Source organism: Montipora foliosa, chromosome 8 (assembly GCF_036669935.1).
Source record: "Montipora foliosa isolate CH-2021 chromosome 8, ASM3666993v2, whole genome shotgun sequence".
Taxonomy (NCBI): Eukaryota; Metazoa; Cnidaria; class Anthozoa; order Scleractinia; family Acroporidae; genus Montipora; species Montipora foliosa.
This window is the reverse complement of record NC_090876.1, coordinates 15820919-15828079: the sequence shown is the minus strand read 5'-3', so window position 1 is coordinate 15828079 and position 7161 is coordinate 15820919. Positions and strand designations below refer to the sequence as shown.

The following is a 7161-nucleotide window of genomic DNA, read 5'->3' as shown; positions in this document are numbered from 1 at the left end:
GGGTAAAAATAAATCAAAATAGTTTGCTTAAGAAGCTTAAGAAGGGAATCCACTCAGTTGTAATTTATTCGCTACATTAAAAATGAATCGAGATGTTTCTTTTTAATCTGGAGGTTTGACACTTTAAGCGAATTGTGATATCATTTTGCGGTCAAACAGTCGTTGCGTGGCGGTTACGGTTAAGAGGTTATCTTACGGTTGCTTGAAATTAAAACTTAGTCATGCGAATTTGGGGTTTTTTGCGTGTTTGGTGGCGGTTTTTTTAAACAGAGTTTAATAAAGGAAATTCAGTGGAAGGTTCATACAACAGGTGATGATCAAAGGTTCGAATAACACAGTGTGAAAAGAGCTGACCATCTGACTGGAACAGCAAATCACAGCTGTTAAAAATTAACCAATCACAGCGGAGCTTCGTGCTTTACAATCATCCGATCTCGTCGTCTGATGAAGACAAGCAGTGTGCAGAATGCAGCCGAAACATCGTGATTCTCATCACAATTAACTACATGGTGAGACACGACTCATTTAAAGGGGAAGTTACGATAAATTCTCACACTTGTTTTGTTGTATTTTTATTCTTCGTTGTATTATTAAACGGCGTGCATTCTTTGCGTTCAGTAAGCTGTTTATTAGATGTCGAAACCTTTTGCTCCCAGGTGAGATCTTGTGATTTTTGTGAGGAGAAATACGATTGTTGCGTTAACATATAGTAAAGAATGCAGTGCGAAGTACTGTTAAAAGGTCGGTCATTGTGATGTCCGTTCTTTCCGCTTTTCAGGCTTTTTTTGATTGCTTTGAAAACATTAATAGATTTTCCGTTTTAGCAGAAACGACCGCTAAACTGATTATCTCACGTTGTTTTCTTCTCCGATTCATAATTAATAACTGTTTTAAGAGGGGTTCTTCAACCAAACTACAACCACGAATTAACGAAAGCTCGCAGTATTTTCCACGGCAACGATAGCGAAGTTTTTATTCAAGTGCTTTGCAAAAAAGATGGTCAACCACAATTGCCTTGACGAGTGCAACCGACGAGCGAGAACCTTACATAGTTTTGTCAAACTCTACCAAACTTCAGAGGAGTCGGTGTCTTGCCTCCGGGGTCAGGGCAAGCCGATTTTGTTTACGGAACACCGTCATCAAAAGATGACGTTACATCCAGTTTCGTCATTCCAAATAAAAACTCACGTGATTTTTTTCTTTCGGAAAACATATTTTACTGCATTTTTTTTCCTGGTAATTCTTAAATACGGTTGCAATCCTTGGTAACTCAGAAAACTAGAAATTTGTGCATGCTTCGCCTTCAACGGAAATTCTTACAGACCGGTTCTCTACAACCGTTCATTTGAGATAATCGACATTACTCAGATAATCGATTACTCAAGATAAATTCTTTGGATCCCAAATCTACCGCAAAGGAATGAGGGAGCGGAAAGTGTACGATACATATTTCCAGTTCCATTTTACATAAAGGGGTGTTCCTTAAAGATATTAGTTTGACGTCCGGAAAAAAAATGAGACGTTTTTAAAGAAGATAAATGAGTGGACAAGTAGGCAGAAAATAAATCAGTTTTTCAACATAAAGGTCAGTTGTGATCGATTCTATCAAGTTTAAGAAGCTTCAGTGTTTGGTAAACCAGTAAACGTTCCAAAAGATCACTGTTTTATCGTAATCTTAAATGTGGGGTTTATTCAAGTTTTCGAGCTTTCGTTGACAAGTGCACGTGCGGTAAATTAGTAAATGGAAAGACATTTTAGGAAAATAAAACTGCTGAATTCGCTGAAACTATTCAGTTCACCCGGAAGATAGGGGAAAAGGCAATACTCGACAAATTTAGAATCCCCTGATATATTTTTCTTGCCATTACTAAATCTAGCGATAGCGGGTGCCAAAATGACATTACTGGCGAGAAGAATGAAATCTTTTTGGGGTTTTCCACGACATCATGGATTTGTGATAAAAAATGTCATGTAAGTTTGGTTTATTGCCATAAGGGCGGCGATGATCCGGGGAAGAGAAGAAAAAAAACGTTGATAGTCGAGCCCAGTGGTTAAATTCATTGCAGAATTTGAAGATTTGTAACCCTGGAAAAAAATGTTCAATGTGGAATACCTTCAATTTGAGAAAGATCTTATTTTCAAATACCTTGTAGTTAGTGTAGAACCAAATCGCCTAAATTGGAGCTTGCGTCTCGGCTTCTGAAGTCCTCCAGTGTCGGTTCGTGAGTTAACGGAACGGGGTGATTCGGTCCTTTTGAACACAGTGTGCTGTAATACACGAAACAAAATTGCCAATCATATTTTGAGGTTAGGTTCAGAAATTCCTATTGGCTCGTTGACTGGATCGGTTCAAAGCGTGCGTCACTCCTTTGCTCAAGCCTCGTTTCAGCACTGGAATGAGGAAGCTAAAAAAATATAAAATGATGTTACAGCATGTCTCAGTTAATTCATGCTGACATCTAAGTTTATTAATGCTTACTGCATACAAAGTGAAAGAGCCTTTGGAATTCTGCTAACGATAGCATAAGAAAATGGGGAAACGTTGCCGGTGTTTAGTCGAAATGGAATGCGTTTTACTGAGACTTTTTGCATTGTACTGGGCGGTGTCTTTCGATAAGCACGTCTTCGTTTGTATTTTCTTTGGTTGTCAGAGTGAAAGTGATTGGAAATAGGTTGCCGTTCAACCTCGTTGGGTTTGCTTCAAACCATACTGGAACGTATTCAAAAATTGGTGTGGGGGAAGGGAGGACAGTTGAGCTCCTTAAGGGGGATGTGAAGGGCACATAAGGAAAATAGTGTACCAGTCACCACCAAAATCGAATTTATCGTCAATCGATCGCTCCCAATCCTTTAAATTTCAAATTGCAATCAGGGAATAAAACTCCGATACTCTTATTGTTTGCATATTTGCATCGCTTAACCGTTTTCAAGCGCAAGCATTTGGTGTCAGTTAAGTGTTTTGAGAAGTTAAAAATAGAGATACAACCTGAAATGTGTCAGTATATTATTTTACGTGCCCTCTTTTCCCATGATCGAAGCATACAAACGGGTTAACTACTCTCCGAACTCTGCAAACCCCACACTATACGTCTTGCAATATGCTTAATTTCTGTTCCTTTTACTTGTGGAAATCAATTTAGCCAGTGTTTAACATTTAACTGAGTGCTTTAATCAGATGTAGTGGTAATGTTTGACTATCGTGTGGCCTTGCGTGGACAAAAATATGGATGTTATCATGCGATCAGTCTTTCAAGACCCAAATTAAACGACGTTTTGAATCATTCCATCATCTTTTTTTCTTTTTTTTTTTTAAGTATAACTTTTCGTGCAACTTGTCTCGCAATGGTTTTGGCCGTTGCAGGGTATGTTACAATGGGAAATGTTTCATATCCCGCCACAATGTCGCCAAAACGTTGCGAGATAAGTTGCACCAAATATTTCACAGTGTAACAGCGCCGTAAAGAAAGAGGACAATGGGACTGTCCACTGATTGAAGATAATCGATATTCTGAGATCAGGAAAAAAAACATCACCTTTGATAGAATCTTTAAGGCGGTAATATTTTGTTCGTCAATTTCCAGAGCTAGACATGACACACTTATCAGGGGCAGACCGAAACAAATAAGCTGTATTATGCGGGGCCCCCAATTTATTTTGTACATGCACGAGAATAAGAGTATTGCTTGCATTGGGTGGCTAATCTATTCATCGAGCAAAATCAAAAAGCAAATGCGAGCACCGGATTAGGTATTGAGTTAATAATACACAATGATGCAGGACCCAAGGCCTTCTTCCTTTCTCGACTGAGTATGTTTAGTGGAATTCTTAAAAGAAACGGTAATGTCCTTTTTTCCGCATATTTCCAAGAAACTACGAGGGAATTTGCACCTGAAGCGAAGTGATGTGATTCAATTGTCAACGAAGAGATAAGTCTAGTGTTCATGCACTACAGTTCAAACTGACGATTCCGTCGAATGGATAGAACTTTAAAAATAAAAACCTTTTTTCGAGTCCCAGCGATGCAAATATTCCCATGAACAGATCGTTAAAATACGTCACAAAGTTGAAAGTGAAAGTGACAATTGTTCCTCGAAAGGACTTGGGTTACTGACGCCAACACAACAATCAGTTTTAAACCTCATGCAAAGAAAGTCGCCGCCCTTGTCAACGAGTTGATTAGTAAAATAGACTTTGTCCTCTCCTAAAGCAGACAAAAGTCAGTAAAATTGGTTCACCAGCCGACAAAACAAACAGTTAAATTAACCCTCCTTAAAAATGATCTGATTACAGGTAACACAATTCTCATAGCAGACATTTAATGTCTGGATGAAAATCAACAGGATCCTAATAAACATATTTTCAACGTGATGTTACTTTAAATTAAGTGCACAGCCGGCTTTCTTTACTAGAGTAAATACCTACCGCACGTAGATGTTAGACACAGGTCATCAAACGTTTCAAACGGGTTTTGAGCTATTTGAGAAATATTTCATGGCACCCACAATGAACAGGGGCAAATATGTACGTTGGATTTGTTGTTTGTTAGACTTTGTTAAACCTGACTGATCAAGGGCACCCAACAAGCAAATCAAGCCTAAAGCCTTTGAGAGACATCTCTAGGCTTCTTGTTATGAGTATAAAGACGCTCTAAAGAGATGCTTTTATCACCTAAAATAATTTGATCTGTTCGGAAATCTTTGCTGAAAATTGAAGTGTCCGAAAATTTTAGGGAATGATGTCTTCATTTCAGAAATTGCTAGCTGAACGTGCCTCCTAAGAACTTAGCCAGCGAGCCATTTGCTCATACGAAACTGCTAGGTGACCTTTTTAAGTGCCAAGAATTGCAAAAAATTCCTTTTCGAAAACGTAAGGGACTACCTTTTCCTAGTTGCGAAACCTTTACGTGATATTTTAGTAAAGAATTCTGTAGCTCTTTGGCAATGTAGAACCGAAACTCTTAGAACGGTTTGACTCTCCCGACCACATACTCAAAAAAAGATTGACGTTGGACTGATCGTTTCCACAATGCTTTAAACTGATCTTGTTTAGTGAGTACTTTAGCTGACCTACAATATTTTTGTCTGTTCGATCGGATGTTCTAAGGGAACTTGAGGAGTGTAGAAATTCTAGGTGGCTTTTTTTCTCGTCCCAAAAAAGACTTTGCACTTTACACTTGAGTAAAGTGTTTTTTCCCGATAAGTTTTAAGTGAAGTATGTTTGTGAAATATAATTTGCAAACAAACTTTAGCGAAAATGATAGAAGAATTTAAATCTCCAAATTTTATTCTATTTCCAATACCACAGTTGGCTCAAGTTAATCCTGGTATTGATCGTTTCCACAATGCTTTAAACTGATCTTGTTTAGTGAGTACTTCAGTAGCTGACCTGCAATATTTTTGTCTGTTCGATCGGATGTTCTAAGGGAACTTGAGGAGTGTAGAAATTCTAAGTGGCTTTTTCTCTCGTCCCAAAAAAAAACTTTGCACTTCAAATTTACACTTGAGTAAAGTGTTTTTTCCCTATAATTTTAAGTGAAGTTTGTTTGTGAAATATAATTCTCAAACAAACTTTAGCGAAAATGATAGACGAATTTAAATCTCCAAATTTTATTCTATTTCCACTATCACAGTTGGCTCAAGTTAATGGTATTCTAGCTTCACCATGTGGTTTCAAAATTTCCACGAACTCTTCAGTCGGACTCTTCACTACTTTTCCGAATATCTAGGAAATCTCAGGTTCAGAAAGTGCGCCTCGAAAGAGTTCGAGTTTTCGAAAATTAAAACGCACCAGTCCGAAAAGATATTTACTGAAATTTAAGGTCTGCTAAAAAGGAAACCATAATCCAACCTACGTTACTTTAATTGTTTGAAAGAACAAATACCATTAGAACTGCAGCGGAACACTTCATTTTGACCACATTCACAACACAATTTCAGTAATGACCAAGAGAGAATTTCATGTTTTATGTGCAATATATCCTAATTCTTGCCTACGATACAGCTCTATTCCTTGTTGCAGGGTTCTGTTTGTGAGCCTAGCAGTCTAAAGATGTTAAATCAAAACTCCATCTTTGATGACACATTAATTCCTCATTATTTTGATTGAAGTACGGTATTTCTTAATTAAAAAAAAAAAAAAAAAAAACAGTATATTTCTTTTCTGAAGATCTTCCTTTTTGGCACATATATTTTAGTTGTTGTATTATGAAAACAAGGGAAGTTTTGACGATCTTGATTCGTTTCACTAAAATCCTAGTATTTGCTTGTTCACATGATTTACTGCGTGGTCCACAAGTCCTTGCTCTTAATATTGGATGTATTTCGCGCCGCGATCGCAATTCAAAGCTGCAATTTACTTCTTTGATTAACCGACTGAATATGTGGCCACAGGGCTCCCTTTTGATGGAATGACACTGATAAACCATTTTATCGAATGTTGTGGAATCGAAATTTATCGTTTGTCAATGGCTGTCGCTTCTCGCTTGTCTCAGTTCCCGAACAATTGCCCCGAAGCTAGTATGGTTTCATGTTTCGTCCTCGCCCAACTAATGGTAAACGAAAACACATGACACATGGCTCTAGGCATCCATGCACCCTCAATGAAAAATCCTGTAAAAAAAAATCGCTTTATTTGGTCGACTCCAAAGACGAAATGAAATATGTGAGAATTGAGGGTTTATTTCAGTTAGCAAACACTTACTTGTTCATGAAATTCGACGCCATCCGCCGGGACACGCTGATGACCTATCAATATGTTCCATATATGTGCAGCCCATTGATTTCTTTGACACATTTCAAAAAATCATAGTTTTCTACTTAACACAAACGCTGCACTTTCTTAATGCACGATTTTCAGCAAGGACTGTCCGTCTGCTGGTATCCTGCGTAAACAATTAATATTTGGAATGTGTAAAGACATAAGATAAATCTCTCGCAAATGTGGGTTACGTTTTACGCAATGTGTATTCTAAACCCTTTCAAGACAGAGTGCGGCCACATATCTGGAGTATTTATGTGTAATGATCCATTTCAAAACGGTTAGCCTTTCGGGGATTGTGATAAGTACGTCTGTTAAAATATTCTTGAAATCTTACAGAATTTAATTAATAGTTTGCATCAAGATTAGTCAAGCAAATACCGCTGACAACTTAAAAGATAAATA

General features: G+C 37.7%; 1 protein-coding gene across 1 annotated transcript in view; it reads right to left on the bottom strand.

Moving 5' to 3' along the window:
- LOC137967607 (uncharacterized) overlaps positions 1-6847 on the bottom strand; it is a 28252-nt gene extending 21405 nt beyond the window's left edge. The window contains exons 1-2 of the mRNA XM_068814124.1: positions 6700-6847; positions 2147-2405 (exon numbers count right to left, since the gene is read on the bottom strand). The gene's annotated coding sequence lies outside the window, so the exon portion shown is untranslated. The remainder of the gene's footprint in view (positions 1-2146; positions 2406-6699) is intronic.
- Between the last annotated feature and the right edge of the window lie 314 nt (positions 6848-7161).